A 26,624-nucleotide genomic window follows, 5' to 3' on the forward strand; every position below is an offset into this window, starting at 1 on the left:
GCTAAAGTGAGAGAATGATGTAACAGAGAGAAAGGATCAGATTAACATGGTAGAACTTTGTAATAAAAGCAAGGAAGCTAGCAGCTGGGAAGCCAGGCTATGAAAAAGGGAAGGATCAACACTTGCTCATCTGAAGAGAAAAGAAAAAAAAGAAAAAGAAAAAGAAAAAAAAAAAAAAAAGAAAAAAAAAAAAAAAAAAAAAAAAGAAGTTATATAACACACTGCAGCGTCTTTGATTTTTTCCTCTTCCTGGCCAGAAAATCCCTATGGGAAGGAAAAAAAATCATAGTGAGCTTGTTTCAGCTTCATCCTGCTGTCCACAGGTAGGTAGAACAACAGGGCTCTGAAACTGAGATCAGGTCATTAAAATACGGCATGAATACTTGTGCATTTCTCTCTACCTTGGAGGCTGCACAACTCAGAGAGCACTAGGAATGTTTAAACTCCAGTCACCTCCCTGGGGTTGTCCCATGTAAAACAGACTCACTCTAAATCTCTGTAATCTTTGATACCTGTCTCTCAGGTCCTGCAATTATCATTTCCAAATTTAAGTTTGCATGAAATACTCAAATAACAACTCCATGACTGCTGTCTGCTGGGCGTGGTCGGAATTGCTCCCCTGTTGTTATTGGCAGGAACATTTGAACATCTTCATACCTTTTTCACTTTGATTTTCTGTAAAGGGGTCAAAGCAAAGCTGTGGATTAGCATGGGAGCTGGAACAGAATGGTGTCTCCTTGAATTAGGTGGAATGCATGTATTTGCGTTAATGTTCAGTATAAAAGGCACATGTCTTGCTATGTGAATGTGTTTGCGAAATCAAATAATTTCCATCTGACTGACAAACTCTATCCCAAAGAAAGCGCTCTGAATAATCCATTACATAAAAGGATACAAAAGTGCAGCATAAAAAAAGTGTTGTATTTAAAGAGTGTTCATTTAAGAGACATTGGAACAAGAGCAGACATCTAATACTCTAGCTTTATACCTAGTCAAAGGCATTCATGCTTTACTGGCAGTAAACAATTTCAGGATGCTTTTGAAATGTCATTGATCTTGGTTTGTACTCCTCAGAACTGCAGCTATCTTTTATTGCCTTTTACTGGTGCTGGGTGCTTGACTTCATTCACTTACATTTTCATTTCAGGTGCCCACCTTGTGAGTTCACTGGGTAGGAATTGTGAAGATACCATGCACGGACCAGCAAGTTGTAGCCATTCACCGGCAAGTCTTGAAGCGGACTAACAAAATACTATTTTTCTCCAATACTCAGACTAAAACTTTGCAAAATAGAGGGATGTATCCTTTACTGAGCTTTAGTTTAACAACAACGGATTTTACAATATCTTCTACTTCTGATAGAGTCTCTGGGGAAATGCTTGTTTTCCTGATGTTTGTGATGGGTCCTCAGTCAGGAAGTTCAGAGGAAAAGAAGAAATTAAATACCAAAGTTACAAAACCCAACTAGACAATAATTTTATTCTTTATAATTATTTGCAGGCTTCTGCTCAGTTAATAAAGTATGCAACAGCTTAGGGCTGTTTTAGGGATTAGGCTAGGGATTTTTAATTGATGGCCTGATCTGTACCCATCACAGCAATCAGCATTCACTTTTTCAGTGCATAGAGACCTTTTCTTTACTAGCTAAAATTTCCAGCTATCAAGTAGAAAATCCCTAGAGTTTCAATAATTTATCTATACTTATTGCATTCTCAAGTCTGTAAAACCAAAATTTCAGCAACTGATGGGCAAAAGGTAGAAGAGAAAGTACTTCCTTTTGGTAAAAAGAAAAAAAAAAAGCTCTTTGTGAGCAGCATCACAGATAAATCATGGCTTGAAGCCCAACCCTCATAAAGGTGAACAATTTTATTCTTGCAGAAGAACAATTTTTGAGAATTAGGATTTTGTGAGAATTGCTTGCAAATGGTGCACAACAGATCAATACAGCCCCTTCTGCAGCATGTTTTGGAAGCATATGGCTTCCAAAAAGATGAAGACAGTGTTTAGTACCCAAATCGAAGTGCTGTCTTCCCCAATGAAATATCCAACTCCTTCAGCTTTCTTTGAAGGTACCCTTCCTGTGCTAGACACATATGTGTGACTTGCCTGTGTCTTGTGCTGCTCCTCTCTTCATTACAGCTGACATAGCCCAAGACTCAGAGGTTGATGTTCCAAAGCCATATGCTCATTTCCCGGAAACTCAGTGAAATGCAAGGACTCTGGGATAGTGTGTGTGAACCAAAACATAGTTGTTCTTCTCCCCATGCCCCCAGAAAACCCCAAACAGCCCAGCACTTCGGGCCATATGCAGCATATGAGTTGACACCAAAATCATATTTGGCAAGATTTCTATGGATGCTACTTAAAATAAAATCAGAAAAAAGTACAACCTCAGCAGGCAAAGTTTTACACACAGCCTGGTTGCACAATCTGCCATAGAGGAACATACACCCTGAAGAAATTTTTATATATTTATTCACTTTCAAATTATCTTCCTTTTTGAAATAGACATTAACCCTGCATAATCTTGTTCTCTACAGAGAAGTGAATCTAGGTTTCTTTCACATCAAAACCCCCCAAATTTGCCACACAAATCCTGCAGAAGGAGGGCAATGGAGGCCTTGCTTTGTGGAAAAAAATTGGTCTCTAATGTCTAGCTAAAGGTTTGTTAAGTGGAAGGACTGACAAATTATTTTCCTTGTCATCAGGGCTCAGAAGTCATTAAGGGAGAAGTGGTTTCTACCTTTTCTTTCTCTGCTGGGCAGAGGGCAGACAGGAAGCTGTGTTTCCTTCATCAGTACTGCTCCATGGTGTAGTTCACACAGCTTTTGGTACAGGCTGCATCTCCCTCTCCCCGCACTTGCAGGACAGACTGGCTGCAGTGTGTGCCAGAGGCATAAATCTCTCCTCTGGTGCCATCAGAGCAAGTTTATCAGATTTGCTCTTCCAGGAATCCCAGTTTGTCTTTATATTTTTAATCTGCTTGTGGTAGGCTTGTGCTGGGTCCAAAACAGCAAAGAGCGTGCACGAGGAAATCAGAAGACATCCATTTGTGTACATGCAAAAATCCCTGTGTTCAGTAAGCAAAAAGCACTGTGAAAAGCAGTCTTGACTTTTTGATATAAGGAAAGGAAAAATATAATTAATCTTTAAAATTGTGTGTATATATATGTCTCTAATGCATGTATTAATAATATTTTTGTACATAGACATCCCTGTTATATGTGCAAATTTTTATGGAAATATTAACAATCTGCACATATAAGAGGGATTTCTACATACATAAATTTTATGAATACATGCATTAGAGACATATATATACACACAATTTTGAAGATTAATTATTAAGATGTTTCATTTCTTTAGACATACTAAACTTCTTTCTCTAATGAGTACTTCTGTGCAGGGGAAAGTTTTAAATAATGCAAATGAATAAATACGTCCCAATTCCAAACAAACATAAGACTTGGAAATTACTCTATTCAAAGCTAGCCATGTTGTAGCTGCATTTATGTATGTAGATTGGCATATGTGTAATCTGTTTTAGAAAAAATTGACTGTGATTGTATCTATATTCCATCATCTATTCCAAGAACAGTGAGATAGATGACATTTTAGGTGATGAAAGAAAGCAGAGTACAGTTACATTTATCCCCTGATAAAATGTATGTTAGCAAATGTCTTTCAGGACTTCCCAGTCATGATTTCACTAAAATCCAGAAGTTTTGTTTAAATTTCCTAGAGACAACTGAACTCCTCTGGTTCTTCAGCATGTGCTCTCAGACTTTGCAAGGAATTAAAATAAAGGATTTCTGTTTCAGCAGCTGCAAGCTCAGAGCAAATGTGTATATTTCCCAACTCTGTTCAGCAGTGTTCAATGCATGAATCATTGAATCACAGAACCATTAAGGCTGGGAAGGACCTCTAAGATCACTGAGTCCAGATATTAACCCAGCACCACTGTGTTCTCCACTAAACCCTGTCACCAAGTGTCGCAACCACAAGTGTTTTGAACACTATTCCAGAGCATGACTGCCTTTTCAGGGGACAAATTTTTCCTACTATCTAATCAAAACCTCCCCTGGTGTAACTTGAGGCCATGTCCTATATCTTGATCGCAGCATTCCTTTGGCTTTCCCTGCTTTACCTTTCCCCTTCCACAGATTCTCACAGCCGCTCTAGTGATCCCCAGGCAATAAGGAATCTTAGCTCTGCATCAGTGGGAGAAAGTTTTCCCTCATGGGGCTTTCTACCTAGCAAACATGGCTACTTGATAGATCTAGAAATGGCTTCGCATCAGACATCCCACAGTGCAGAATATGTCATGGCAGAGGTGTGTACCATGGGACTAAGGGAGGTGTAAATTGAGACTTTAAAATGCTGACCATTTAGCTGGTCCTGCCTGGTGACAGCAGGGCAGCAATTTTGCAAGTGTTCAAAAAATGAAGAAAAGAACATTTATGGATGTTTGGTCCATAACTGCCTCTAGGGCGATCTGGCAAAGAACACAGAGTTATCAGTTATATTTATCTTGTTTCTTCATTTTGTGTTTGAAGTTTTATAAACAAATAGTTGATTCTGATTAGCAATTGTGTGTAATAAAAAAAGATACCAGTGTTAATTGAGGCCACTGCTCTGCTAGATCACCTGGAAGAACCTGCTTAGAGCTCATCATACTGCCATACTTATGGCAGTAATCAGTAGTCATTAGATAGTCTCTAATGACTATTGACAGAAGGAATACAAAGAGGAGACAAATTCAAACACAATAACCTGTTAATTTTCAAGGGCTGCAGTATTAGCAAGACCTTTAAGCGAATGACAAAAAATAGGTCTAACTGGTAACTCCAAATATATCACACTTTATTTATTTAGAGGTTGAGGTGTTTTATATATGCGCACTCAAAGGGAAACTCAACACCAGGCAAACCAAGCAAAACCAAGGTGATGAATTGGTGCAGGATGCAGTGCCTGAGGCTAGCAAGGCTGGGTAATTCTGATCTTTGTGCACAAGCCTCAGCTCTTGGGCTGTGCAGCTTGGATGCTCTGAGCTGCACGAGCTCTTGCTCTACCATCCCCATCCTTCCTCAAATTACCCCACCTTGTCCCCTCTCTTTTCACTCCTTTGAAGTGGAAGCGAGATGCACCACACTGTACCAATACCATAGCAGAGAACAACCCCTAAGCTTGGGCCTGCAAGGAATAAGGGAAGGAAGGAGATTTTATCCTGGTGATGCTGTAAACCAGGGAAGCAAGCCAAGGTTTAAAGCAACAGCTGTCATGGTTGACTTGCCAGCCCAGAGCAGCCATCTGTGACTGACCAGCTGCCACATACCCCAAGAACATGAACACAAAAACATGCTTCCCTACTTCTTCTATACTGTATCTTTTGCTATTGTGTCTGTTTTGTCAAATGTGAGAAAATTATCTCTGTTCTCACAGCACTCAACTTGAAAAGCCAATAACACAGCCTTCTTTCTAGCTTTATTTTATAGCCTAGGAGACTGTCTGGCAGCCTCTTTGGGCCAAAGGGGCTTGCATAAGTGTCAGTAGCTGGTCTTGCATTACTACTCAGCTCCAGTTTCAGAATTAATTGTGACTTGATTTTGGTTTTGCCATTCTTGTGTGTTGTACTTTAAATAGTTCTAAAAGGTAATGTGTGTTTTATAGCCTCTTCTGGTAGAAAAAGTAAATTGAAAAAATTATACTCAAAGGTTGAACCTTGTTGACTAACATTTTAGGAAAAACAATATTTCACAATTTTAACTCTCTACATCTTGTTTGTTTGGGTTTTTTTTTTAATAAATTCCTGATTAGTTTCTACAGTATCAAGGAATTGTCTGTTATGGAAGATGAAGTTTCTACTTGCAGAAACACAGGAACTAGTTATATGAAAAATAGACACCTCCAGAAAAACTTTAGCAGCCATTAATGCCTTCTTCCCTCTTTGCAGTTTGGGTTTCAGGAGGCGAATATCTACTTGCCATATCATTTCCATTTTGCCTTGTCTGATGATGTCTGCTATCATGTCTCCACCAACAGGTAATTCCTGCACAGCTACTCAGGAAAGGAGACTTGCTCTACAAAGCTCACTGCGCTAGAATAAAGCAGATGCAAATCCATGGTATGTCCTGTGTGTGGGTAGGAAAGGTATGAAATCAAGCACATGAAGAGAGGTCCATAGAGAGTTACTGATGAAAGGCAGGGAGCTTTTCCTTCTTACCTTTAAGCAACTAATCAGTGCATTCAGCTGGCCTCTTTGTGTTCTCCAGGACCACAGTAGCCTGCCCTCCAGATCTCAGGTCCCTTCAGGCCAAACTGCCTCCAGTCCCTGGGCTAGTCCAGAACTCATTGCTCCTTAGTAGCCAGTTAGGGAACACTGTCCTTGAATATTGGGACAAAAAGACAGTGGTGTTGCATGGTGTTGCATGTTATCGCACAGTGTCGTCAGCTTCATGTGAATTCTCATTTAGGGATCGAAGAAAGAGTGCAGGAGGTACTGCTGGCAGTGTATTTCTTGACAAAAATGGGATCCTTGTTTTGCACATCTTGTATATACCCAACTGTCATGGGAGGAATTGTGGGTAGAAACCTCAGGCAAATGAAAGTTTTCACTTTTTTTAAGCTCAGCATTTCCCTTTCCAGTATCAGAGAATGCTGTGATTGCCTTCTCTTTGGAGAGTCAGTTTTTCTGGAGTTTTGGTGAACATTTTCAGTACTTAAAGTAGCTCTGTTGTTGCTCTTTTCTTGTCCTTGTTGGCTGACATCACAGAGCAACTAGACCCACACAGAGGGATTTGCTGAAGCTCAATAGCACGTCACTTTATTTCATGGCTTTTCTTTTCTTCCTCCCTGCTTTTTTTTTTTTTTTTTTTTTAATAAGCAAACATAGCTTATAAAATGTGTGAAGGACTGATATTAATGTAAGCTATGGGGATTAATACAGCTACAGTTCATTAAAACTCCTTTCAATTTTTTTTTGTTAATGGGTTCATATTCAGTGCTTGTGTGGTCCTACAGAGAAAACATACTATGCAATCAAAAGAAAATGCAAGGGATTTGCCAGATCTTCCTGCTCCTCTCCAAATGGTGCCAGCCCCTCTCCTGCTGCTGGTCTGAGGCGGCCATGCCCACAAGGCAGTGCCATGGCACACAGAGAGGATGGCAGATGTGGCAGACATGAGCACCACTCCCCACCCTCAGAGGTGCTGCCCTGTACAGTCTCATCCTCATTTCTCCTCCACTGAGCTCCTTTGCCATCAAACAATACTAGATGCTTAAGAAGCCAAAGGCCTGCAATACTATCAATATGGAAAAGCCCATAGCACTTTCAAAAGAGTTCTTCTTGCCTGGGGAAATGTTTTATGGCTAGCAGACACCAGAGACAGGATTCCCTAGAAATGTAGCCCTCTTGCAGTAACACTGCTGCAGCTTTTATGTTTTGCCATCATGGTTAAATGGAAATAGAGATCCAGACAGAATCTATATCTGAAACTTTCATTTTGATCTAATATGATTACAGCCTTTATATTTCCCCCAATATTTTCATACTGCCTGTAGCAAACTGATGAAATAGCTATAAAATGACAACATTTTGCCATATGCTATGGTATGTTTGTCAGATAGGAGACCAAACCCATCCTAATGTGGTTGTAAGATCTGGTTTTTAGATCTTTTGAACTAGAGTTGCCCAAGAAGAGTGTTTCCCATACTGACATCTACAACAGGTCTACTAACAGGAATTCACCTGTCAGTTATGTCACATAGATTTTGGCCCAAGAAGATTTGGCTGATCCTGACTAGTTTTTATTATAGGATTCATTAGTTATTTGATAATAACTTTTACAACTAGGAAAAAAGTTACAGTGTATTAATTCCATTATTAATGAAGTTATTGACCCAAGGTGAATTTGTTAGTCATTACTTATGTTGCATATCTTTTTCTGTTCATTGCAAATAAAGTATTTCTAGAGGAGTGTGGTGACTCAGAGAGATCCTGTTTCTGGTTTGTCTTAATTTTCATTCTTTAATAATCCCATATGTTTTCTCTGATATACCTTAAATGAGACAGTTTGCACTTTGCACCACAGAGTCACCAGAGAGTCTAGTCAGGCTATTATTCAAACTCCAATGTTTATGCATTTCAAAAGAGAGTGAATTAAAATAAAAAATAAAAATAAAAATAATTATTTTGATAAAGCCTTAATAGAAAGCTAAGAAAATGCAAAACAAATGAGAGCTGTTAGATATGAATTATTAAACCTCCCAAGCTGAAAAGTTAGTCAGCTAGGATGTGGGGGACATGGTTTCAAATAACTGCTTATTTCATTTTCCTAGTGATTGTTCATATTAAAGCAGTAATAGAAATGGCACTGGAGGCTGATTAATAGGACATCTGAGAGGATGAAAGCTCACATTCAAGTCCATATTTTTAAAGTATAAATTGCTTTTTTTTTTGTTCCACAGTTGAATTAAAACAAAACTATTTCCTATAAGTTGGAATTGTTACTCTAAATTGACTGAAAATATTGAAATAAGTAGCCTGTATCTCCATCTTTCTTAAAATGTGTGTCTGAGCATTTGCATTGTTTATTGTACATATTTTTAACATTTATAACCATATTTAGGCCCAATATCAGTGCTGGCTCCACCAATGTAGGATGGCCATAATCAATTTGTTTTCTCTTGCAGGTTTGATACAAACTGAATAATTTGAAAGTTCTGGGAAAACTGAGGATAAGAGACACTGTATTATATTTACAGTAATTGCATTGCAAATGTTTGCTGAAAATCTGAGAATTCAGCATATCATCAGGGTAGAATATATAAGGAAAAAATATCTCCATAATCATCTAGATAATAAAATAAATATGTTCTGACAAGAGGAATGGCCCATGACACTATACTTGTTAGAAATACCAGCTAAAGGATGACCCAGCTAAAGCCATTCGCAAACCCTCTGAATGCAAGCAATCCAATTGTTGTAAAGTGAAAATAGAAATATGCCTGGAAGTGTGCTTAGCATTTTTATGGGATTTAATCAAGGTATAAACATTTAACAGAGAAGGTTTCTTCATAAATACTGCATAATACTCTCATACAAATATTATGATATTTTCTCAGATATCATGTTCTACATATTTTATCTTCATGGTCTTCAGTAGCTACTGTTATTCCAAATCATACTGTTTTCCTCTGTGGGAATGCACTAATAGGATTTTCTTCTTGCCTGAGAGTCATGATTATAACATTGGTAATTTCAGGAAACTGTGAATACACTTTATGCACTAAAATTAGATGTGTGTTTATGTAAGTGCTTGGCATGTACAAATAACCAAGACATACTATTTTATCACTGCACAAAATCACAGTCTTCACTCAACATTGCTGTCTGAGGACTCCATCAAACTGAACATATATACATCTCTGTAATTTTCTTTTGATACAACTTCAGGCCTGTACTCTTCTGACAACAATTTCCAAAAGTGTATAACTTTTTGAAGTAGTTCATATCTATAGAAGAATATGAGAACCCTAAGGAAGACCTAGACATGTATTAAAATGAGATGAACATGTTCCAGCACATATACTATTTATTAGGCAGCTGTATAGCAAAGGCTTTTATTGATCTGTTCAGAAAAACATGTATAGAATGTGAGAGTGAGCTGGGACACTTGTTTCTCTGGCTCAGGTGCAAGGCTTCATTTAAATTTTATTTAATGCAGAGGCATTCTCTTCTAGCTTCATAAATAACCTGTATTACACATATTCTTTCCCTCCTTTGTTAATTATTACAGTTTTGAGGCTGCCTTCTGTGCTTGAAGGTTTTTGCTTTGGAGTTCATGGCTCCCATATTCCCTTGTGCTGGGATTATGCTGTTTCACTGTGCAGCCGTGATGAGCAGAACTATTAATAGCTTGCTCCCTCATGCTGCACTTACTGGGAACTTGTGAACAGCCAGAAGAAATGCAGCGGCGCAGCGCTACGTGTCCTTCTGCTGCGGCCTTTTATCTTTGCTCTGTACTCAACAGACTTGATTACACAGTGCAAAGCACATTTACTCTGCTCTTCCACACACCTGGTGGGCCCTCACAAGAACAGGCATGCCACTCAGAAGAGCACCTGTGAGAATTCAAAGCTCTGGTTTAGTTTAGTTTAGTTGCTATGCCTAGTGGTATCAAGCTGCTTTGTTTACAAAAGAATTATTTACTTTTTCTTGCCTGCAACCAGGGCTGCTTCCAAGCACATTCAGAACTGGCAGCAAGCTCTCAGAAGCAGCTAAACATGCAGAACCTTCTTCTCCACAATGCTCATGCACCCTACAAAGCCAGATGACTGCTGCTTTGCTCAGATAAGGGATAGAAGCAGGATGGGGAATAAGATGGCAGCCTCACTCCAGTGCTTCCCAGCAGCAATCACAACCTGTCTCCTACCCTCATGCCATTAGGAAACACAGAAGGCTCATCTGCTCTGGAGTAACCCCAAACCTCATTGTCCTGAGCAGTCTTGGCCTGCTGCCACAGGAACCACCCAGCCTTGGCCATCCCACCCAGCCCACCCTCTTCCTGCTCAGGTGATGGTTGAATCTGTTCTGCAGCTACAACCCCATGTTTCCTACCTGCCTAAAAACACCTGAGCTGTATCTGCTGCTGACCCAGGTCCCTCTGGGTCTTTCCTCTTTGTTGTGCCAGCTCTGGCTCTGCAGGCCAACACATAGAGAAACTTGCTGAAATCCACCTTTTTTTTTTCAGCCGTTTTGTTCAAGGAATAAGGATGTGGTTAAGTTCTTGCTAATTAACCTACTGGGATTATCAGAATTCAGTTAACCATCCATTCCTTTCAAGATCTTTTTGCTGCAAAGCTAAAATTCAACTATAGGTCAGCTGATAGGAGAACAGGTGATTTTTGAGGATAGTACTGAGGGATGGGTGCCCCTTAGCTTTCTCTCAGTAGGAGAGATACCTCCTTTCTGCAATCTTCTTGCCTCACATGTAGCTGAATAACAGGGAAGTGGATTCACCAATTTGCCTCCTAAAGTGGGGAAATTACATGGAAAAATTGTGAAAGGCTGTATAATCCTGGAGGTGGGACAGACAGCAGGAGCAGAATGTGCAGACTGCCCTCCTTTAATGGGGTATAGCAGACCTAAACTGGAGAGTGGGAAATCCTCTGGTTTACTTAATATGCTGAGCTGATGCATTGAAGGATTACAAAGAATAACTTTGCAAGATTATTTTCACAAGCATCTGAAGAACAAAGCCCCCTTTAAAAGAGAAGGAAAAATAAATCCATGATGGCATAGAGACTGAAAAAGAGGGATGTAGAGAGAAGAGTTTCCCTTCAGCCATTTTAAGTCCTTCCCATGGTTATCTGTCAGCTGTGATTCCCTTGTTTTTCATATGTCCTCACCATCCATCCATTTTACTATTTATTTATTTATTTAGTTGGTTTGTGTGCAGAGAGGTAGGGAGTATCCTGAAACTCAGGAAACACTTAGCTGAGGAATCGCAGGGAACAAGACACCACACCCTCCGTTTTCTAGGAAAGTGTGCCATGCTTTGAAGAAGCCAGGTGTGCATAGCAGCGTCATTCAGCAGCCTCATTGGCATGCTTCTCTTTTTTTTCTCCTTTTTTTTCACAGACAAGCCAGGCAGGTTCCACTTTCAATAGCTGACTTTGAAGCTGTGGCTTTTTGTTTTTCATTCTCTAAGGGATGCAGCAAAAGCACCTGAGCAGAGACTTCTGATGAGCAAGTAGGAAATGTGAGCTTTTGCAATAGTCATCATGGTCAGGGTAACAACATGGGAGACAAAGTCTTTCATCTGTCTCGAGCCAAGTCATCATTTCCCGCACACATTGAGACCTGAAGTACAAGTTTTTGTCCTTTCGCAGGTGAACCTGAACATGCAGCCTGCTGCTGCTTTAGCAGGAGTAACAGTGCCAGGAAAGAGAGTTTACAGGTCATCTATTGATGAATTCAAAGTCCTACACCATGGACCAAGACATGGGCAGAAATTGTTAGTGCCAGGTCTCAGTGCAGGCAGTAAATGATTCCTTGGTTTTGACTAACAAATATGAGAAATTAGGTACCAGTGAATCTAACCAAACCAGACACCTTTTATAACTTATTTTGAGTTAATATCTTTCTATCCTTCCCCTCCTCCTCAAGTTAGATTCTTACTGCAGTCCATTTACAACTTTCAGTGTATGATAAATGTGGTTAGCTTCAGGAACAGAGCTGATGCCTCTCAATGAAAGAAGACTATACTTCATTTTGGGGAGAGAAAGGGAGTTTGTGTGTGGGACTGTGCTGGAATATTCAGGGGTGGTTTCAAGACTGTTAATATTTTTTTCCTCTTCTTATTCAAAGCTCTTCTTTTCACGGGGGTAATATTCAATTAGGAAACTCCTATGGAGCAGAGGGAGAAACCAGCAGGCAAGGAGTCAAAATCTCTGCAATCAGCACTGATAAAGAGCTGTTATTTTGACAAATGGGATAAAAATAAAAAGCATAAAAGGCTGCAGCAGGAGGTCTGAAACAGATGCTGAGCACTCTCCTTACTCAGCGAGGATGTGTTTGCCATGGTAAGTCATGCACGATTGTTGGAGGCGATATTCTGTGATTTGTTACTGCCTTTTATCTTATTAGCAGTTACTGTAGTTTGAAATGTGTTAAGCAGAGCAATACTCTGTGGATGTAATGCTTTCAAGGGTTTGACTGCAGCATTTTGAATCATTTCACAGGCCTTCTGTGTTAAAAGAGTGTCAGACGACTCAGTGGTTTGTGTTTTGATGTCTGCTCTGGTCTAAAAGAGCATAAAAACAGGGTACAGAAGATGTAGGCTCAGTTCAGCACATATTGACCGATGTTTCATGGGACACATCTTTATTTACCGGACATCATATCTGACATTTGTCTCTCTACTCTTTACCACATTTCAGAGCCTCTAGGATGGCCAAAAGGTTGCCCAAAGAAGTTTTCTGTGGCTCCTTGAAGCATGGTGACTGGGGAAGAACGCCTCTGGAATGTTACCAGTCTGGCACAACCACTTTGCAGCACTGGCCTACAACATGCAATTGGATGTGCCCTAGGAGCTTTTATAAGGCAGCCCAAACTGCATACACACAGAGAGCAGTGGAGAAAAGCCAGGAAGGTGAATGTAGTGAGCTACATCCGAGACACTTGCAGCTATTAACATGCTGAAATAAACTGGATTAATTTTGCCACCACAAGGTCTCAAAAGTTGAGTCTGGACAATTAGACAAAATGCAGATGCATCCTTACCCAGATTTTCTAAGAAAGTTGTATACTTCTAATGGTTAGGACATCAGAGTGTCCTACAGCTTCATTTCTTGCTTCACTTGTCCTGTGCTGCAATGTCTGATAAACCTGTTCAGCTCTCATTGTTGAGGCTTTTTATCTGTAAAGCAGGATTAAAATACTTACTACCATCCCCTGAAGGACATGATGGATGCATGCACCTCAGGATGGAGACAATGATGAATTGTCTTTGTGAGCCAATTTAGAACTGAAAGAGCTTTCCATGGACTTACTATGTCCAATAATATCACATACAATCAAAGACTGGCCTAATCTATGGAATCAAATTCTTTGGAAAACACTGAATTTTTCCACTCAATGTGAATGCCTTTTTAAACTTCTCACATACATTTTAATCCTAAAGAAGTAGTAGCATGTTGATACTAGTCTACTTAGCAGACTGTAATACAATATTCATTACAAAGTGATCAAAACCATTCATACAGATATAATCTACTGAGGAGACAAAAGCCCTGAAAAACAGTAAGAGATTAGCAGCTCTGCTATATATGGAGGATGATGATGACAAAAGCCAGCTAATTATTGCAGTTATGCCTCAATAATTTATAAAGTCAGCCATTTCCCCAAAAGATCTATAGGTCTCTTTTGACTTCTCAAGGGAAGAATAAATGTATCACAAATAAAAGTCTAGGTTTTTCACAAAGGGGTTGGAATGCATGGTTAATGCTGATCTTCTGTTTGTGAGAGTAAAATTTACTGAAAATTTGCATGGCTGTTTGAATTAACATCCTGAATTTTGGGTTATGCCTCTGGTCTCTAAAAAGGCTGACCACAGAAAACAGAATCTTTTGTGTCTCAGAATAGTTTTATCCAACCCACTTATAAGCCATAGACAAAAATGATAATACCCTGACATTATACCCATAAAAATATGACCTGAAATTTTCAGAATGGTTTAGTGCTTATATATCCAAGTTTTAACCTTTCAGAAGGTCCTAACACTCTGTTCCTTAAAAACTTCTGTCCTTATCTGGTATCTCCAGTTCTTCATATAAAACTTTAAAATTATTACTAACTTTTTTTTTTTTTTTTTTTCCTAAAGGAAATCACAGCTTAATTTGGAGAGTAATATAAAGATAAGCTAGTCTATGAAGTCTCGAAGTTTAATATGGGTGCACAATTTCATTTCATACTAATCAGTCATCTTTGCTATCTTTGAACACAGGTAAGAGAGTTCACTGAGCGGTTGCCTGCTTCAGCTTTTAGGAGAATATTGAAACAATTAAAACCATATAATAGTGAAATGTGTGTGCAGACATTCAGGTGAATGTGGTTTAGGAAATGAAAGTGTTGTAAAACCCCAAGAGACAAAGGCATTAGTTTTCAACAGCGCTTATAACAGAGTTCCTTCCAGGCTCCACCTGGTGCCAGATTAGGTCTTTTGTGTCTCATGCCACTTGTGTGCAGTGGGCTGATATCTGTACATGTGTGTGATGCTCCAAAAAGGCATCAGGAATGCCAAGACTGGGAATTTAGATAACTATCTATGTGCAGGTAAGGCTGGCTTGCAGCAGTGTGTGGTTTGTTGTGATGCTCCCTTCCTCTTTCCCATCACTGCACTTCAGTGAGATAAGGAAAGGCCTCTCTGGCCAGTTTATACTTCTCTTCACCTTGAGGTGTCGGAACCGAGGACACCCCTCTGGGTGGCCTGGATGGTTTGGGCCCCTGGCAGGGGGCTGACGAGCCATGGCAGAAGGCCAAAACCACTTGGAGATTAAATCTTAGCCCCTGGGAGAAATTACCAACCTTGTATGAAGAGTCACAGGTCACAAAAGTCTAAGTAGCATAGTAGTAGTAAACACGGGGTGGAGGTAAAATTTTGGAACCATGTACAAGAGGGCTTAGAACCTTGTACAGGGGGGTTTGGGATTCTGTACATGGGGGTCAGGGGGTCCAAGATGAGGGATTTGGGCATGCCCTGTCCTTCTTCTTTCTTCTCCCTGGCATCCATGTTCAGGATGATGTTGGCACTCACAGATTGGTTTAGAGTAGAAAGTCACTGTCTAGCATAGGTGATAGGTATTGGAAAATAATTGTAAACATAGTATACGTAGTTTTTAGTATAAAAGATTGCACCAGCCTGGGAGGTGTGTAGTGTGCCTCGGACCAACCTGCCAGACAGGCCTGTGGCGGGCCGGAGAGAAAACATCTTAGATAAGCAACAATAAACGACCTTGAGAACCACAAACGAAGAACTCCGACTCTTTCTTCGGCCATCGGGCTGGTTTGTGGTCACCCCGACCATAGGGAACCCAAGACAGAGGGAGCACAGGTTCATGTTGGAAAAGACCTTCAAGATCTCTGAGTCCAGCTGTTAATTTCCAAGTCCACCACTGAACCACCACATACCCCACTACTACATCTGCATGTCTGACACCACCACTTCCCTGGGCAGCCTGTTCCAATTTTTAGACAATCCTTTCAGTGAAGAAATTTTTCTTAATATCCAATTTAAATATCATCATTACAGCATATTCATCACTGGAAAGGGATTTATTAGGTTTGGATGAAGAAAATTTCTTCAAATCCAAGGCTGAAATTTTCACTGGATTTGTTGGAAAAACCCCACCACTTTGGAGTCAAATATTTGTGGAACACTATTGGTTTCAAATGGCTCTTTTCCAGCTAAAATTTCCCTTAATAGATGGTGCTTAGGAATTGTACTTCCTAATTTATCATTCCCACTGAAACTACTGTGAACCACAAGCCACTTTCTCACTCCTTGCCTCCTTCTCCCCCGTCCCTGCAGTGGGCAGGAGAGGAAAACCGGGATCACAGAAGGTGGAGATCATGGGTAGATATAAGAACAATTTACAGGAAACAGCAATGAGATAAGGAAAGAAACAGTGACAGCCGCAATATGAATGACAGAGGGCACAAGAAAAGAATTATGATTGCTCACCACGGAAACCCCTGGCAACAAACACCCAACCACAGCCACACTATCCCAGCAGCCCCCTCTGGTTTGGGACCAGCACCATGCAACCTTCTTCCCAGAAGAGAGTCCTTTCCCTCCCCTCCTCGCATTCCTCTTCCCACCTCCCCTCCCAGCAGTGATGTGAGGTTGTATGCAATAACCTCTGGGTCCTTGTCAGGGCTCCCCCACAGCTAGTGCAAAAATTAACCCTGCCCTGGCCAGAACCTCTCATGGAAGCCTACTCTTCCTTTCTGACAGCAGGCAGTAAGAATTCAGTTTTCTCTTTCAATGGTCGCAGCTAAGATGTTACAAGAAATTATCCTGTCTTTTTCTGTATTCGAGGAATACTATATTTACATGAGAGAAAATAAGATTTATAATTGTTGGTCTAGTTTCATACAATGTCTAAGAGTATGTACATTATTGTTTGCTCAAAGAATTCAAATTCAAAAAAATTTTCATCATGTCTATGAGGTAGAATACAAACTAAGAAAACATGTGTGATGGGTGGCAAAATATAGACATGAAGGCAGACAGCCTGAAAATTCAAAATTCTTAGCAAATGCAGCAATACATCCTATTAGTAACAGAACTCACTAGGAGAAGGACTTCAGGTTATGGAAAGCACCCTCAGGTGAAATGAACATCCACAGATTTCCCTTTTTTCAGCTCTGCTCCAGCTCTCCTTTGATAATTTATTCCCACCCAGTCTCCAGCACATTGTGCCCAGTCATCCATACAAACATAAAGCAAACAAAAACCTGTAATAAATTAATCACACCATTTCTCCTGTCTCCAAGGAAGAAGAAAGGGGACTAGCTGTTATCTCTATTTCAAAACACTTGGGTGACAGCCACATAAGTGTTTTAAGGTAAATAAGTGAAGAGCAGCTTCATTAAAGGAAGGAAGCTCTATTGAAATGCACGGGTGCAATCCAGAGCTTTAGCTGCACACTAGGAAGAGTTTTATTCAAAGTGTGCTATCAGGAGCTTTTGCAGTAACTAGCACAGGCATGCTTACACATTACTTCTCTTCTGTCACATTTGGCTGTCTCCTTCCTACTGAGCACCTTTAATCACACTGATGTTCCACCAGTAGAAAAAAGAGGGTAAGTTGCTGGTCCCTAAGGATGCCACACTATCCTGTAACCTGAAAATCAGCCTAAAGAAGCAAAAAATGCAATCAGCACAAAATAAACTAATTTATGTTTTTGGCTTTATTATGCTGCAAAAAAACTCCAAACCAAAACAAACCAAAAAAAAAAAAACCAACAGAAAGTGCCCCAAAAAACAACCAGCAAGAAAGGGAGATATAAAAGGCTCCAAAAAATATTTGTTCCAAACGTACAACAGGGCAAATTTTTCCTTGTGGCACTAATGAGAGGACAAGTATGGTCAGGGTTGTGTCTTCACCTGGTTCTCAGGCATGCAAAAGCTGTCTGTTTTATGACTGCAGCCTGCTTAGCCCCTGCAGAGGGAGCAGGAACACCTCATTATCAGAGATGGGAGATTTGCAAGCAGGGATCTTGGATGAGATGAACCTAATTAGAGAAGACTCTTTCCCCTGTCATCAGAAAGTGAGAATGGACTCAAGGATTTTTACCATTGGCAATGTGTTCTGAATGAAAAGGGCCTAATGTGTATTTTATTGTAACACATTCTGTAGGAAATGCATATGAAAGCCATTGCTGGCAGCTAGTCCTGCCTGTGCAGACATTGCATAATCAAGACCAGAAGCCCTAGGGGCCTGACAGCCAGCTCGCTTTAAAAAAAATCTTGCTGTTTCACTGCACTTTAGAGAAGATTTTTGTAACTTTTGCTTTGATTACTTTCCTAAGAAAAATCCCCTATCATTTTTCCATTGTTCCTGATCTTGCTGGTTTTTTTCCACTGAACAGGGTTTTGAAAGTAGACACTCATTTTAAATAATTCAATTACTTCTACTGCTGCACAGTTTGCCTTAAACTCAATTTCTATGCCCAGAGCTATGCTCAGGGCAAGAGAAAACTTCTAATTATTTGGACAGTTTTGCTCTTTAATTATAGAAGATCTTTGGCTAGAATGACATTTTCAAGAAACGAGGAGAGGCTTGTTAAAGAAAGATAACAAAAGAACCCACAAAATCCAAAAGGCTGAAGCTTTATGTATTCCTTGTTTTGATATGCTACCCATTATGATAGTGTTGAAGCAGGTTTAAAGCCTGGGGTGTTGCAGGGAGAATAGATAACATGGTATGTTGGAGAGTGTGAGAAGTACTGGTACTGTCAACACTGATTTTTCTATTCTCTGAACTCAGTGTTAGGATATTCTAAGAACTGTTCTCAGTTTGTTTAATGTCCTTGCAGGTTTGGCTAAATCCTTAAAAAAATAAAATTATAGGGATCTGTGGAAATGGGATGGTGACTAACATTTTGTATGTCTCTTATTTCTCATGCAAGGGGTTTTCATTTCCTGGGAAGATTCCCTGCTGACTTACACTCTCCATCTAAGTAGTGTTTGAGCATCCTTCCCTTCTTCTTCCTCCTCACTGTCTTCAGTTTAACTCCCAGTGGCCTGTCATTGTCCATACTGCTCCACCTTTCCAGTGTCCTGCCTGCTGCAGCTTCTTCCATATTGTGTCCATTCCAGGTTCTTTGCTCTTCCTCAGTATGTTTCACAGGATGTCATCACTTTGCCTTAAAAAAATGGTTCATTTCTTTTTGAATACAGATGCAGGAAGTGCTTCCAACCTAAGCTCAGCACTTCCAGAATCACATCATCTTCCTACTTCTTGAACTGAAGATAGCACTGGAGAGGGAAACTCATCCTATGAAACAATGAATTATCTCATCAACTTCAGAATGAGTCAGCTCTACTGGAAACACTCACTCCAGATTGCAGCTTGCAGCAGTTATTCCCCACAAGTTAACTGTGTGCTGCTGGGAATGTGGCAGCAGTTTCTGGCACTTGGAAAGGTTTTCAGACAGAAGCAGTATCATGCATACACACACAGGTGTTATGTGGAAGCTTCCAAGCCAGAGCAGCTTTGGCACTGACCCTGATGTTACTTTTCATGACACTGTAGGCACTAGAAAAGGACCAAGGTTCATGGAGCACATATCTCTGAAAAGTTAACACATGATGATACCTGACATGAAAGCATTATCAAGCTCAGTAACCACAAAAATATGAGTATATTCTGCCACAAAACATGTTCACATAAGGAAAAAGATATTCCACTCATTGAATTAAGTGGACTGCAATTGAATATTGCCAGATTGTATCAGTTGTTAAGTGTTTAACATTCTCCAAGTACTTACGCCTGCCTTGCAATACATAGTGCCATTTTAAAGACAATATTAAAGCAGCTGCACAGCTTTGGAGTTATTACCTCCAAGAGCTCAATAATTTCTTACTGTATAGCATTTTGTGGGTTTGTGAGAAGCAGCTCTGTTAGTGAGTCCAGCAGTTCACTGCATTCAGTCCAGCTGCTATCAGCATTGTGCTGCTGTGCCCACTTCTGAGATGGTCCTGGGAGGGATGTGTCTACCTGCAGGCTCTGGAGAGGATGATGTCCTTTGAGGTTTTACTTGCAATCTCTTTTGGCTGATATTTATCAAGTTATAATCTCTACCCCTAAATCAAAGACTGTCATCAGTTTAGAGTCTCTGTAATTTCTTTTCCTCCACAGACATATCCTTTTCTTGTCTATAAACTTTTCCTCCCAAATCTTGCACACTTACCTTCCTAATCATTTGCTGACTTTATGCCCAGGGACTATGCTGATCCCCAAATACATCACTTTGCTGACATTAAGCATGGCTGGATTTTTTCCCAAATATATGTAATGGATCCTTCACTGGTATTTTTGCCATAGCATATGCTACCAGCTAATTATATTAAACATAGGCAACCACTAACCAAGTAGAGTAGAGGCAGTAGTTCTCCAGAGGCTGCCTTCTGAGTCTTCAGCTGAGTGCTAAATTGTAAGAGTAAATAATAATTAACTGCAAGTAATTAATGTAATAAAACTGCTGCAAATGGTACAATTTCATATCTGCATAAGCATCCACTGCTTGATCTGGCACTCCCTTCCTGGTACAGTGATGCATACATAGTCCTGAAATCAAAGCATCTATATTTTCTCCTGGTTGAAAGCTTCAATTTTAAAGGAAAAGTTTTAAAAATTTATTTTGCAATTTTAAAAAATTAAAACAAACAATTACCTTTAGCTAGAACCAAGAAAAGCTCGCATCATACACGAAACTATAAATGTAGGCAAACAGGTTGTCTTCTCATACCAAACTTAGCTCAGGAATTTAGTTCTTAACTTAATAGAAGGTCATATCTTTCCACAGGTTTGTCTTCTGAGATGGTGAAGCTTTTAAATATAAGATAATCTTCTAAGCAGAGACTAAGAAAAAGAATAAGGAATGGGATAGAGGCAGTTATGGGATGGTAAGGCAATTATGCAGAGATTCAGGATTAAAGAGGCTTTATTACTATTTCTCTCCTACATCCTCCCCTCATCATCAAGTGGATAAAGGGTTGGAAAAGATGTGTGCAAGGGAAGACAAGAAGGAAGAGGATAGTTTCTTTGCTGCTCCAGCCAAATCAGTACTTGTTAGTACAGCTCCTTGGGGCTTACAACTGGATCAACTTCTCTGTTGCTTATTTTAGAATCAGCTTTTGCCAAACTGCTGTGCTGCTTTCCCATTTTGCAGTTCCCCATAAAATCCTTACATTTTCCTTTCTCAGAGAACTGAGTCTGAAAAATCATGACTCAGCCAAAATGCTTTAGAAAATTAAAAATCAAGGTCTTTGGAGTATTTTCACTAAGGCAAATGGGTCATTATGGAGCACCCTGCAGACCTCCTATTCCCCCTCTTCTTCTCTTTCCATCCCTCATTTTTTATGTCATTCACAGACTTGCAAAATTAGACAAGTTATTAATAAAGAAATTAAACAAAGTTTGCCTCACTTTTTGTCCCTGAGGAATGTCACTTGTTACAGGGCACCAGCTGAGTTTTGGGACATTAATGAACACTGTTTGAGCCTGATGCTTCAGCCAATTTTCCATCCACCTTATTGTTCACTTATCCAGACAAGAATCCATCACTTGGGCTGTAGGGACCTATGAAAGACCATGGCTTTTGTAAAGTCAAGTTATACAATATCTAGGAAACTTTTTATACTGCTCCTGAGTAGTCTGCCCTGTCTTTCCACCTTCTATGTACTTTCATTTTGCATAAGAATTCAGCAAGGTGTTCCCTATTTTAAACCATAAAGCTTCTTGTTGAGAAAGGATGAGTTAACCCCATAACAAAGGGATTAAATTAGTCTCATAAGCATGGCAGAAGCACTCATACATTTCTCATGGGGATAAAGGTACTACAGTTCCATTTACAGAACTAAAAAGAAGCCAATGCCTCTTGAAATACTGGAAGAGCAAATAGTCTGTGGGACTTGAATTTCAACAGTTGGCATGGATGTTTTGTTGCAGAAATGCTGTATATTGATTTTGTGTACCATATGAGTTTATATATCATATCTAGGTCTGGATGTCAAGCTACTTTTAGGGAGTATGTCTTCCTTTTAAAATATCCTTTCAGTTTTGTCTGCTTTGCTTCAGGCCTCTGGAATCAGCCTCACTTGGTTGGTGCATGACAGATCTGCTAACCAGACCTTCACTCAGCTTATGAAGACCTGGAGCAAGAAGGGGCAGAGACAGTGCCCCAGAAGCCTCACAGTTTGGGAGCACAAGGCAACAGGTGGAAGAGTGAGTCTCCTGCTCAAAACCCAAGACATGGCATGTTTTGCTCTGGAGTTCAAGACTACTGCTGCACCTAGCAAAGAGAAAACCTCAAGAACTGGAGCCACTGCTATAGCTGTAGTCTGCAGGTATTTGGAGAGAGTTGATCTACAAATAGAAGGGATGGTGAAAGGTAAAAAACCACCTGAAAATGGACCATGAGAGATGGAAGCCATGATCTACCTGTTTAAGAATACTCATCTAAGATGAGTAAGACTCTACTAAATTCTTTAGAAAACCTCTGCATGAGAGCATGGTTTTCCATTAAAATATTTCTCTAGAAGAGTTCAGCAGACCACAGAACACCAAAACAAGAGCACTAATGGAAGGTAATGAACTTGGACTCTGAAACACCCACAGGAATGAAAAGTGGAAGAGACCAAGTCACTATTTATAGTTTTTATGTAATATTGTTACTTGTTGACAGCCATGAAGGGTCTGAACCTGCAACTGCATGTCAAGGTAAGCCAGAAGAATGTGAAGTTTTCCTACTGTCTTTTACAATGTATGGAGGTAGAGTTCCTTATAGATATGTCACTTATTTTTACAGAATAAGAGAAAGGCTCATAAGACCATGAGGAACCTGTGAGTTTACAGAGGTTAATGAGATTAAATCAGTGTTGCTGTTCAGATCCTCTTTTGATTTCCTTTTGACTTTCCCAGTGCTCTCTGGTTCTATAAAGGCCAGCCTCTCTTTGACAGATATAAAACTATAAACAAGGCCGAGTACAGAGAAGTGAAATATATTTATTTAGTTATGCCCTAAAATACATATGGGATTGATTTCTGTTTCACCTCAAATATTTTAGCAGTGCTAATGTAAAACACAAAATTATTCAATCATATCCAGAGAGACTTAAGAAAGACCATGACTTGCCGGAAGGAGTTAATCCACTGTAATCATAACTGTGGGGTCAGAATTATAACCATTTCTCCATAAAGACTCCACATTTACCATTTTCAAGAAGCAAAATGTCATATTAAAAAACCTGTTCATTTAATTACTAAGGATCCAGTGATCCTTAAATGTTCTCCTGCCTCACTGTTAAATTTTACCCACTAATATGATTCTTTAATAGGTGTGATGGGATAGCCCTGAAATAGAGTACTGCCAGTTCTTGCAATAACTCAGGACTGACAACATTTTTTTTTTCATAGACCAGGTGTTTCTGGCTAATTTAGTTTGCTTTTGTTTTTCTTTCTCTTTTACAGCCATCATTATATTTAGGCAGCAGTAACAAGCAGTTACTCTATGCAGAATGAGATATTTATGATTCTGCAGTGGAATTCCCTTGCTCGGTTTATATCCATTCCAGGTGATTATTTCATAATGCATGGATCCTTGGGATTCTCGGTTAACAGCAACATCTGCTAAAAGCCTTGTTTTTCTGAATATAAAATCTCTATCTCAAGCATGTAGAGGAGGAAGGAATTTTTTATTGTTGAAAAAGCAAATTTTAATTATAATAATATATTCTGTCTATAATCCTGAAGCAAAGGACCCAATGCAGAATCTTGAATGTTTGTACAGAGGCTCTACTAAATTCCTTAGAGAACACTTGCATGAGAGCATGGTTTTCCATTAAATTAATATTGATCATGTTCACAGTCTGGAATTAAGTGGATAATTCTTTTCCATTCTTGTACAACTCCCATCTGTACAGAAAAATTTGATAACTGTATTCAAAGAATGAAAGTAAATAACACATGTAATCAGTATGAGATCAAATCAAGGTTCATCTATGGGCACTCTATTCCATTTCCCAGTCTGCAGTGTTTCCAGTGAGGAGGGTGTGTGGAAGTGGATTCTTCCCTGAGCTCTTGTCTTAATAGCATCATCAATGATGATAATACCAATGACCATCTTGTAATCACTACACTTTGAATGGTTCAGTTCATATGGTTGATATAAGAAATCTCTATTTAGCTTCCTTCATGCTCTAAGACTACATTTCAAATCACTTCTACTAGATTCAAGGTGTGTGCAACCTGACATAGAATAAAGTCCACATATAGGTAACTATATATGCTTTTGTGAGAAGAATCATTGATTAAAACTGACTGATAATTAAGATTTGCTAGTTTGTTTTGATCCAGCCTCACACCTTTCAAGTATCAATGATTCTGTATGCATTTACTGTGCTATTCGCCCTACTTTTCAGTTTGGCTGTATTAAAAAGAAGAAAAATGTGCAGTGTCATAGAGACAGTATAGCATGCTAACTTTTGAAGCCAAAAGCATAGATATCACTTTCACAATTTCTACAAGATAAGTGGGAAATTATTTACTGTCATTGGTTTCATGCTATAATCTAATTGACTATGAGAAAGTGAAATACCTATGTACATATGTATATAGAAAATCAGCAACAATTAAAATGGTTTAATGTGTGGTAAATATTTTAAGAAGGATAAGAAATAAAATAATGAATAATTATAAGAAATAAAATTATGCAAATACAGTTAAGATGTTAACACTGTGGTTTTGCAGAAGCAGTAATGAAAATAATGGTTAGACTATATTGTCATAGAGGCATTTTCCAAACTGAATGATTCTATGATTCTACAGCTCACAAAAGCAACACACAGAATACTAGAGAAAAACTGCATTTTTAGGCTAGAGTCATGAGCAGGCCCTGTAATGCTAGTAAGAGTGAGCTGGGAGACCATGGCATAGAAGAAAACTATGCACTTTTCACCCTCTATGACCATATATAAAATGTAGCTTAAAAATTCATGCTGACAGCACCTTCATTGTAAGCACAGACAGAAGTATGTTTTTCCTGCAAGATTAGAAGAAAAAAATCTCTGGTTACAAAATCGGCCACAGAAACCTACAGATTTACTTCTGTGTGTCAGGATATGTTGTGTTGCCATCAGTTACTGTCATAAGGTAATGGGTCTTGTTACACATAAGATTAAATACTGACCACGACATGCAGCGCATGCAATCTATAATGAGGCTTTCTTAGGTTGTTTGGGTTTTGGAAATAGCCTATTACATCTTGTGTGTGTATTTCCATCCATGCATCACAGACCATAAATCACTCAAAAAAAGCATTATAACTGGAAAAATTTAACTCACCAGGGATTTTCATGTGTAGTGAACAGACAGGATTTTTTGTTCTTATATACCTCCAAAATAGAAAAGAAAGCAAGTATATTTTAATGTATGGAATGAATACATGGAGTTTTATACTACTGTAGGGTGCTTGACATATGGTTTTCTAAAGTAATGGAAGCAAAACAACTCAAAAACTGGGGAAAGGAATGGGATTATGATTTAGAAAGTGAATAGATATTCAAACCCTCAAAATGCTTTTCAAAGGAAGAATGCTTGTAATTTGTAAAGAATTTAGAACTGAAGTTCAATTATACTCATTTTGAGAAGAATAAACATAGTGGACAGAGACAGTGTTATCTCCAAATAGATTTCCAAATACATAAGAATATACAATCTTCATTTTTGTCATGAAGTTTCACAGTAATGTTAGCTGTACTTCTGCAGACCCTCTTTTTATTGGGACTGTTAAATTTTGTTTAGTTTATCATGAGACAAAACTGACATGGTCAGAAATCACTCAAATTAATGAAATTACATAAAGCACTGCCTTCTAGGTCACAAGCCAAATCAGCCTGCGGGCTTGGGAAATACAGTGTGCTACATCAAGATTTCCATTTTATTTCTCTGCAAGAGAAATTGCTCCTTGGCTAAGTGCTGTTTGTTTTCATGTTTACGTGGATCAGTACAAAGAAGCTTAGTCACATCTGTGAGGCAGTGGAATCAGTGCATAACACACAGACCACGGGAGCAGTGGGTTGAATGCTCTCTTTTGGAGGTTCAGGTTTAAGAGACCAGAGCCCAGAGGAGCAGTCACAGCCCCTGTGCTCTGCAGAGTCCTCTGTATTCCCATGTGCCAGGGCTGGCACACTTTTTCAGAAATCACAGTCTTCTTCTGCAATCTTCTTCAGGAACCACATCCACCCTGAACAATTTCCCCCTGCTTAGCTTTCACCTTACATCATTTTAATCAGTTCTCTCTGAAGCCCCATGAACATTAGCTCCAGTATAAAGGCAAGAGTAGAAATGACCTTTTCAGCAGAAGCACAAACATATGCCAGATTAAACTGACTGGAATTTAAGCCAGATCTTCTGACATTTTCCAATTATTTGTAATGGCTTAATAAATATAGAATTGTCAATCTAAAGACTGTAACTGGGCCTGTCCTAGGATAGCAAGTATAACTTTGCCAAATAAAATTTCAAGTTACATGTGTCTTGAAAATCAAGATTCATATTAATTTCAAAAAGAAAGTTACACTGGATTTCATAAAAAAGCCACATCCTAGTTATAGAGTCTTTTACCAGAAGATTTATAAAGTAGCCTTTTTCTGTACATTTAGCACATGGGAAAAATACAGGACATATGTGTTCTTTTTACTGTCCATGTTGCTGACTTTCTTGTTCTACATCCTTCTGACAATTCATCTGTACATATTACAGGGTATTTGTAAAGTAACAAAAACAAACACTTTAATGTTATGTTAGGACAATAAATGACAACCTGCAAGATCA

Source organism: Pyrgilauda ruficollis, unplaced genomic scaffold (assembly GCF_017590135.1).
Source record: "Pyrgilauda ruficollis isolate IOZ18807 unplaced genomic scaffold, ASM1759013v1 scaffold37, whole genome shotgun sequence".
Classification (NCBI taxonomy): domain Eukaryota; kingdom Metazoa; phylum Chordata; class Aves; order Passeriformes; family Passeridae; genus Pyrgilauda; species Pyrgilauda ruficollis.